Source organism: Elephantulus edwardii, unplaced genomic scaffold, assembly GCF_000299155.1.
Source record: "Elephantulus edwardii isolate Elephantulus edwardi_28Jun2011 unplaced genomic scaffold, EleEdw1.0 scaffold00036, whole genome shotgun sequence".
Taxonomy (NCBI): domain Eukaryota; kingdom Metazoa; phylum Chordata; class Mammalia; order Macroscelidea; family Macroscelididae; genus Elephantulus; species Elephantulus edwardii.
The window spans coordinates 1192535-1202586 of record NW_006399786.1 but is presented as its reverse complement, the minus strand read 5'-3'; the positions used below and the strand labels follow the sequence as shown (position 1 = coordinate 1202586).

Sequence of the window (10052 nt, the reverse complement as noted above, 5' to 3'; positions counted from 1 at the left end):
CTGCCTGTGATGTCTTCTCTACCTACACCAACTCTCTCCTGGGTATCACCGCAGTCCCTTACTCAAAGCCGGAGAAAAGCAAGACGGAGCTAAGAAGGGAAGCCCGAATTTTACTAAGAGCTTATCTTACCCGAGATAACAGATGTCAGCTGATGAAGTATTTTTCACCTCTGTGTTCCATTGTGGTGCTAGAACGCCTGAAAACATCAACAATAGCGTTCATAAGCAGCCATCCAGGCTTATCTTCTGTCTTCTCACAAGAGGCATTAATTTCCCACATAAACACGGAATATTTAACCTTAAAGTCTGTTGGCATCACGAGAAACAAGAAAAAAAATGGTGTTCAGCTGAGTGAGAGTGTTATTTCAGCAGTGGAGGAGTTGGTCAGTGTTTCTTGTGAAGAAGTAGATGGCTGCCCTGTGATTCTGGTCTGTGGAAGCCAGGACATTGGAAAGTCAACGTTTAATAGATATCTCATTAATCAGTTGTTAAACAGTATTCCTTGTATTGACTATTTGGAATGTGATCTGGGACAGACAGAATTTACTCCACCTGGATGCGTTTCTTTATTGAATATTACAGAACCAGTTCTAGGTTCACCCTTCACTCACCAGAGGACACCACAGAAAATGGTATATTACGGGAAAACGACTTGTAGGGACGACTATGAACATTATATTGAGATAATAAAGTATGTGTTCATTATTTACAAGAGAGAGTCTCCTCTCCTCATCAACACAATGGGATGGGTGACAGACAATGGCCTCTTACTTCTCATCGATCTCATTCGACTGCTGTCGCCCAGCCACGTTGTTCAGTTCGGTTCGGCCAGAAGTAAATACATGCCAAACCTCACCCCTGAGTATGTAGACGATACCGATAGCTTGTACACAAAAGGCAAGCCCAGGATAAGAAATCGAGGTTTCCACGTTCCAGAAACGGAAAATTTGGAATTTGTTGATGAAGAAAGAGAGGAGTCCCGTTTTGTTTGCTGGTCATAAGCTGATCTGTGTTCAATCGGAGTTTACTTTTAGAAAGACTCCAAGAAATAGAGAATCACATAACAGAGTACTCCGTGAATTGGCCATCTTAGGTTACCTTGGCAAGCTGCAGCCCCCAGATCCAAAGTCAATCTCTCCTCTACATGGTCTGACACCTTACCAGGTCCCCTTCAATGCAGTCGCCCTGCGTATCACGCATTCAGATGTCGCCCCTACCCACATCATGTATGCTGTGAACGCCAGCTGAGTCGGGCCCTGCAAGATTCAGGATGAAGTCAAAGGCTATGTAAAAGGGCCTGTCCTTCTCACCCAGACTCTGCTCTGTGACTGCGTGGGATTCGGGATCTGCAGAGGGATTGACATGGAGAAAAGGCATCCTCACCCCTGTGCCACCAGAAGAGCTAAGAGACGTGAACTGCCTACTGGTCGGAGCTGTTTCTGTCCCACAGTGTGTCTTCAAGAACCAGCATGGGGTTGAAGGAACAATACCTTACGTCTCAACAGATTACAATGTTAGACTTCCTGGAGCACGAGACAAAATTGGAGCAAGATACTCTGAGGGAAACCCTGAAGAAGAACGATACCTGAGACCTAAACTGTACTGAAAAATAAACCAATACCGATGATAAATAATAATAATAGAGGGGAAAAAATTTGTCTGCCAGGGAGCTTGATTTTTCTTATACCTGATACCAGAAGACTTGATGTTTTGTGGACACAAGTGGTGCACTTACCTAAGAAACAGTATTTCTGTGTAATTCATGAACATGTTTAGTAGTAAATGTTTTACAGTTTCTTTTACATGCCTTAAAATTACACAATTGAGAAGAGGGTTTTGACCTAGTCTTCTGTGTGATTGATCATGTTTCTTGTCCAGGTGCACCAGCAGTAGAATGTATACTAGAAAAACACATTATGCTTGCTTCAGAAACTCTTCAAGACTTGGGTTGTTGGGGAGCTCTGGTGGCCTAGTGACAAGGAGATGCAACTACAATCCCAGAGGCTCACGGTTCGAATCCACCAGATGCTCTGCTGGGAAAGGAGGGACAATCTCCTCCTGTACCAGTCAGATCTGATTTGACGGTACACACACACACACACACACACACACACACACACACAAAGTCTTGGGTTGTTGGGATCAGGATAAAAATAGGGAAACTGGAGACACATGTACCAGAGAGGAAGGGAGGCCGGCCAGCAGGATCTCGGGAACAATGGGCCATGGAGACTGACTCAGTCCTCACTGGAGTGATGTGCAGATTGAGGGAGGGGGCCCTGACCACGGTTTCCTTGTCTTCTGAGTGGGTGGTTATAGCTGAATGTCCCTTATAAATAAGTTATCTTCCATTGATGTGTTGGATGATAAAACATGATCTTTGCTTTGTTAAATTTAATCACTTTAACAGAGAAAAGTTCTGAATTCAAGAGTTGTTCTATTTTTTTAATAAATTACTCCCAAATACAGAAAGTATCTCCAGGAAGCTCTTTAAAACTGCTGGTATCCTTAAAGATCAGCCATGGGCAACTTGGAAACCAGAAGGTTTAGAAGAAGGACTGACAGACTGATTATTGGAAAAGACCTTGGGCAGCTGGACTTACAAACAGTACCAGTTGGAAATTCCTCTGAGGGGTACAAGACACTCGGAGTGATGCCACACTGGAAAGCCATCCCTCACCTGCGCCTGGGTGGTGATGAGTCTTTTGTGTTTTAAGGTGGGAATGATTTTTGTAAACCAGGATACTTGGGCCATTACTTACCATTTCTTTGCTTAAAGATGGTGAGATAATTCCTGGGACAGAATTTCAAACTGGTATTGTGACCATATGGAAGAATGCTTCCTAGCATGATTGTGTAAAGGATGTGTGAGTCTTAACATTTATGTTTGTTTAAAATGTTGCTTTGTCAGGGTCTTAAGTACTTGGTGGTAGCCCTTCAGAATCTTACAGTCCCACATTGCACCAAACCAAAACAAATGTAAAAAAAGAAATAAAGTAAGAGACTCTTTGAGGTTGGTCCCGATCCACAATAACCCTCCAGGCTGTAAATCTTTGTGGGAGGAGACGGCACAACTTTCTCTGGTGGAGCTGCTGCTGGATTAGAAATAGGGCCTGATTCCTCACGTCTAAGGTAAAACAGTATGCCACCATCAGGAGGCTCTGCTGGCCTAGTGGGTAGAGAACTGTGCTGTCTGTCTCAAGGCTAGTGGTTTGGTTCCACCAGCTCCAAGGAGATAGATGGCAGTCTCTTCCTGTGCAATTTACAGCCTCTGAAACCTCACTGGAGGATCAGCTGAGAGTCAAATCCCAACTCCACCACCACAGACCGTTAGTAACAGATCTCTTGAAGGATGAAAGTGGTGGCTCTGTAATTTAGTTTTTAAAATTAGATCCAGATTTGCTTTAGCCTAGCTTCCTTTGACCATTAGGGATATCCTGTCCTGAGTCTAAAGGCCCGTAATGATTCAGTGATTAAAGCAGTCAACAACCACCAGAATGTTGATGATTCAAACCCATGAGCTACTCCATGGGAGAAAGCTGTGAGAATCAGGTTCTGAAAAGACTGACAGCTTCGGTCCCCATGATTCTCAAGGGGTCCCTGAGCACCTTGGCCGCAGTGGGTTTGGGTCTTCAGTCTCCTCCTGTAAAGAAAGAGCAGCGCCACTAGAGGGAGCCATTGGCTCTGCAGGTGCTGTATGGGGCTTGTGTTGTCTCTAGGATGCTGTGTCACACTTTTCCAAGATGCTTCAGAGATTTCTCCCAGTTTGTCCTGGGGTCAGCTCCAGAGTGTGCTACATTATTATTCTTTATAAGAACTTCATCTTTGCGCGTGTGTGATTCCCAGAGTAGTTGCCATTGAGTCAATTCTGACTCAGTGACCCCGTGTGCAGATTAGAACACCATGCGGTTTTCAAGACTGTGACCTTTTGGAATCTGTCAGGTCTCTCTCCAGAGGTGCTGCTGGGTGGGTTTGAACCACTAGCCTTTCAGCTGGAAGGCAGGGACACAACTGCATTCCTCACAGCCGGTTTTGAATGATGTTTGAAGCCATAGCCACACCTCTCCCTCCTACTTACAGGCAGCATTGCATGAACAAACTATGTATAAAAAATTACCTGTAAGGCCTTCGCCACACAGCTAATGCATGTGTTGTGTTTCCTCTGGTATTTTTCTGTACATGAATGTGTGTGTGTGTGGATTATGTGTGGATTTTTTTTTTTACAAAATTTATGTCCCACTGTATGTGTCCATTACTATCCAGTGTATTTCATTTAACATTTGAATTTCTGTATCATTAAATATTTTTGTAAATACAAAAAAAAAAGTGGGCAAAATGAACCTGTAAGTGTAGGCAGGGAGGCAATGTCATGAATGCCAGCCTCATGGTGTGCATATAGTGGTCACCAGCTTAAGACAAAACATACCTTGTTTCTTTTAAGGTTGTGAAAGTTAGTGAGAGAGTTCTCTTTTTTAGGTTTGTCTGTTCCTAAGTGTTGGGCTTCAAGACTGCAGAAAGCAGTCCAAGAGAGACAACTTGGGACCAGAAGAAGACTTGATGCCTTTAAACTACAGTGCTGGAAAGAGTACTTGACTGCCAACAAAACAAGCAGATATGTCTTGGAGAAAGGACAGTTAGAATACTTATTAGACAAAATGATGAAAAAACTTTGTCTCATATACCTTGTGTGCTAGGCATAGCCTTTCCTAGGAGGGGACATCATGCTTGGACAGGTGGTGGGACAATGAAAGACAGGAAGACTCTCAACCAGGTGAATTGATACAGTGACTACAGCAATGGGCTTAAATGTCAGCAATTGAGACAATGGGCTTAGATCATAGGGTTGCTCTGAGTTACGTTCACTTGAAGGCACCTAACAACAACTTCTTATGGAGCGACAAGGGGAGGCTGTAGGCATAGTGGTTCCAACAGAATTGGTTGTGGAGTCAGACTGGCCAGATGAAATCACACCACACTTACCAAGTGAGTACTGGAGCATATCTGCTGTTCACTAAATCCCTCAGAACAAGTCGCTTCAGCTCTGCCCCATACTTTGGCACTGAACGTCTTTTAACATATATTACTGAATAAAATGTATTTAAGATTTGGAACGGAAAACTAATTTATTTTGTAAACTTTCACCCAAACCACCATTACTAACCCCCAAACACCTCTCCCATCCTTTAAATAAAAAGGAACAAGCAGAGGAGGCAAAGAACAAGTACACATACACGGAAAAAAAGAGGGATGCCCCAACGTGGAGACCTCCGAGGAAGACAGAGAGGAAGGGCCAAGAAGCTGAGATGAGGGATGCTCCCGGTAGGGCTGGTACTCAAAACTGAGACTCCTCACCAACTAAACAGTAAGAAAATCAGTTAAAGCCAAACCGGAAACAAAATAAATTCTATGATTAAATCCTTCACCTGTTAAAAAGAGGAGAGAGCTCTGGTGGCCAATTCCTTAGAAAGTTGCACCAATAACTCACAGGCTACCATCCTGTGATGGTTCAAATCCACCAGCAGCTCCTTGGCAGAAAGAGACACAACCTCCTCATGTGAGATTTATGGCCTAGAAAAATCTGTTTGGGGGGGGGGAGTCAGTTATAACACAGTTCCTATTCAAGGACAGTGTGAGAAAAAGAGAATTTTAGAAAGGATAATATACTCAGAGAGGCATGGCTTGAGGCCTTCAGTTATGGGAACTGCTGGCCCCCTGTTATTTATGCTGTTCTATCGCAAAAAAAAAAGATAATAAATGTACCTACATTTTAGGAAAAAGATGGAGGGAATACAGAGTCACCCTGTACCAAAAAGAACCAACAATGAAAAACTTCAGGAAGTACCATATGAGCCAATGGTAATGAAGGAGGAAGTGGATATTGCACTGAAGGCATTGGGAAAAAACAAAACAAAACAAAACAACAAACAAGCAAAAAAACAAAGACACCAGGCCCCAGGAATTCATTAGATGAAGATTGACTTGTTTCAACTGACAGATGCAGTCCTGGATACCCTCATCATCCTATGCCAGGAAATTTGGAGGACAGCTGTCTGGCAAATGGAGTGGAAGAGGTCTGTATGTTTGTTTTCATTCCCAAGGAAGATGATAAAAAAAAAAAGAAAAGGAAAGAAAGATGATTTAACAGAATGTGTAAACTATAGAACAATATAATATTATATGCAAGCAAAATACAGCTGAAGAGTATATAAAACAACTAGAACAGTTCAACACTGCATAGAGAATTGCCAGAAGTTTAAGCAGGATTTAGAAGAGACCATGGCAGCAGGGATACCATTGTTGATGTTAGATAGATCGGAGCTGAAAGTGAAGAATACCAGAAGAAAGTCTTTCTGGTTTATTGACTATGCAAAGGCATTTGACTGGATGGATCATAACTGGCGGCTCACACTGAGAAGAATGGGAGTCCAGAGCACTTAATTGTGCTCAGGTGAAACCTATACCTGGACTGAGAAGCTATTGTGCAAATAGAGCAAGGGAACACCGCATGTTTTGAAATTAAGGGAGTGTGTCAGGGTTGTATTCTCTCTCCATACCTATGCAATCTATATGCTGAACAAATTATTTGAGAAGCTGTACTCTATGAAGAAGAATGTGGCGATCAAGATCAGAGGAAGACTCATCAATAACCTACATAATGCAGATGACACTATCTTGTTAGCTGAAAGTGAAGAGAACTTGAAGCACTTGTAGAAGACCAAAGCATACAATTTTCAATATGGATTGGATCTCAACATCAAGAAAACAAAAATTCTTACCACTGGACAATACATAATATCATAACTGATACTGTCAACAACTTCATCTTACTTGGATCCACAATCAACATCTTTGGCACCAGCAGTCAACAAATCAGGAGACATATTGTACTGGGAAAGTCCGTAGCCAGGGACCTCTCCAAATTATTGAGGAGCACTGAGGTCAGTTTAAGGAGGAATGTGTGTCTGATTCAGGCCATGGTCTTTCTTATTACTTGCTAGTATTCAAGAGATAGACAATGAGTAGGGGTGAGAGAAGTAGGACTGTGGTGCTGGAGAAGAGTAACGGACAGCTATGGACAGTGAAAAGAAAAATTATGTCTTGGAGAAAGTGAATCCACAACTTCTTGGAGGCAAAGATGACAAAGTTCACTTCACATATTTTGGGCATGTTCCTAGGAGAGACTTTTCCTTGGGGAGTGACATCATGCTTGGAAAGACAGAGGGTTTGCAAAGAAATGACTTGGGCTCTAGTGGGCCAGGAAGCGTGAGGATAGCACAAGATAAGACAGGATTCAGATCTGTGGTTCATAGGGTGGCTATATACTGTACTACTCAATGGCACCTAACAAAAGTATTTTAGGGTAACTCTAAAAAAAATCCTTGTAGGCATTTACTAAGATATCAATAAAGATTTATTCTTTTTCTTAATAATAAATATAATCTTATTATAAAAGGGAGCTCTTGTGGCAAGAAGCTGTGCTGCAATCCCAAAGGCACGCAGTTTGAGGTCACCAGCTGTGCCACGGGAGCTGGATGGGCAATCTCTTCCCATGTGATTAACTTCCTCTGAGAACACACTGGAGAATCAGCTGTGGGTTGATTCCAACTCTATGATACACAGCCACAACATAATCTTTGCAATTATTACTATAATTATTATTTTGCATGCCAATATTTCTGAGCACTTACAATGCACCAGATATTCATTGGCTGTATGAGACAGACTCTCTAAGAGTTCTACTTTGGAGGTAAGGAAAGAAAGGCATAGAAGTTTCATGTTTGAGGAGGCTTTTGAGTCAGGTAACTTAGGTTGAAGGTACTTAATATTTTTGGACAGAGACCGCCATAGTGAGCTTTATTAGCACAGCAGAGTTTATGAAAATGGCTCAGTAATGGTGAGGGATAATTCATCGTCTTGGTGTTTGTAGGGTTATTATAAGCATCTGCTGGAACCAAATCACCTAACAACAACAACAATAATAATAAACATGTTGTTGGTTTTCGAAAGCCTGTCATTTCAGAAGTGGATGGCCAATCCGTCTTCCTAGTCTGTCTTAATTTTTAAATATTTATAATAGTATAGAAAAGCACTCCACTGAAAACAGCAGATGAAAGACATTTGCACAGATATAAAAATGACCAATAGAGTCAATATTGCTGCTCACCCCCTGCTACATGTTGGACTAGCAGACATAGCAATTGATACTGCGATCTTAGAAATGGAAATACAGAGAAGAAGGAACAGCTGTAAGCAGACACTAGTGATTGGAACGTGGAATGTGAGAAGCATGAATGTGGGAAAATTGGACACTGTTAAGAAAGAAATGGAATGCATAAATATTGACATACTAGGTATTGGCGAAATGAGATGGCTTGGCATGGGACATTTTGAATAAATTTGATTTACTATGCTAAGGATGAGAAGGTGAGGAAAAAATTGGATTGGTGTCATAATTAAAAAGTCATTTCTAGATCCATCCTGAAATACAGTGTGGGGAGCGACAGGATAATATCCACACGCATACAAGGAAGTCCAGTGAATTTCACTGTAATTCAAATATATGCACCAACAACTAGAGCCAAAGAGAAGGAAATAGATTTCTACCAACTTTTGCAGTCAGAAATTGATCAAACACGCAATCAAGATGCATTGATAATAATGGGCAATTGGAACACAAAAGTTGGGAACAAGGAAGAAGGATCAGGAGCTGGAAAACATGGGCTCAGTGAGAGAAATGAGACTGGAGATAGAATGATAGAGTTCTTCACATTCAATGATTTATTAATTGTAAATATCTTTTATAAGAAACATAAATGTAGGCTATACACATGGATTTCACCTGATGGTATGCATAGGAATCAAATTGATTATATTTGTGGAAAGACTTGCTGGAGAAGCTTAATATCACCAGTGAAAACCAGGCTTGGTGCTGATTGTGGGACAGACCACCAACTACTCATATTCAAGTTCAAGCTGAAGTTGAGGAAAATTAAATCAAGTCCAGGAGAACCAAGATTTGACCTTAAGTCTGTCCAACTTGAATTTCAAAACCATATCAGGAACAGGTTTGAGGCCTTGAGCGCCAGTGAATGTAGACCAAATGAGCTCTGGGAGGATATCAAGAAAATCGTCCATGAAGAATGCAAAAGATCATTAAAAAGGCTGAAAAAGAAGAAAAGACCAAGATGGATATCAGATGAGACTCTGAATATTGCATTAGAGTGCCAAAAAGGCAAAGCTAAAGGAAGAAATCAAGAAATCAAAGAACTGAACAGAAAATTTCAAAAGACAGCCCGGGATGACAAAGCAAGATACTATAATGAAATGAGCAGAGAACTGGAGTCAGAAAATCAAAAGGGCGGAACTCACTCAGCATTTTTTACACTGAAGGAGCTGAAAAACAAATTCAAGCCATGGGTGGCAATACTTAAGGATATTTTGGGTAGAATGTTAAATGATCGAGAAAGTATCAAGAGAAGATGGAAGGAGTACACAGAGTCACTGTATCAGAAGGAATTGGCTGACACAGAAGAATTTCAAGAAATGACATATGAGCAAGAGCCTATGGTGATGAAGGAGAAAGTTCAAATTGCTCTGAAGGAATTGGCAAAAAACAAGGTCCAGGAGTTGACGGCATCCCAATTGACATATTTCAACAGACAGACACTGCCCTGGATGTGCTCACTAAGTTGTGCCAAGAAATCTGGAGAACAACCAGCTGGCCCACTGACTGGAAAAGACTGATATGTGTTCCCATTCCAAAGAAAGGTGACTCAACAGGGTGCAGAAATTATAGAACAATATCATTAATAACACACACAAGCAAGATTCTGCTGAAAAATATCCAAAAACGTTTAGAACAATATGTCAACAGAGATCTGCCAGATGTGCAGGCTGGATTTAGAAAAGGTCATGGTACTAGGGATATTATAGCTAATGTTAGATGGATCTTGGCAGAAAACAGAGAATACCAGAAGAATGTCTATCTGTGCTTCATTGACTATGCAAAGGCTTTTGACTGTGTGGATTACAACCAGCCGTGGCTGACTCTG

The 10052-nt window shown here is 41.6% G+C and overlaps 1 pseudogene; it reads left to right on the top strand.

Annotated features, from left to right (window-relative positions):
- The first annotated feature begins 5 nt into the window (after positions 1 to 5).
- On the top strand, positions 6 to 1606 carry LOC102868746 (annotated as a pseudogene).
- Positions 1607 to 10052: the final 8446 nt, after the last annotated feature.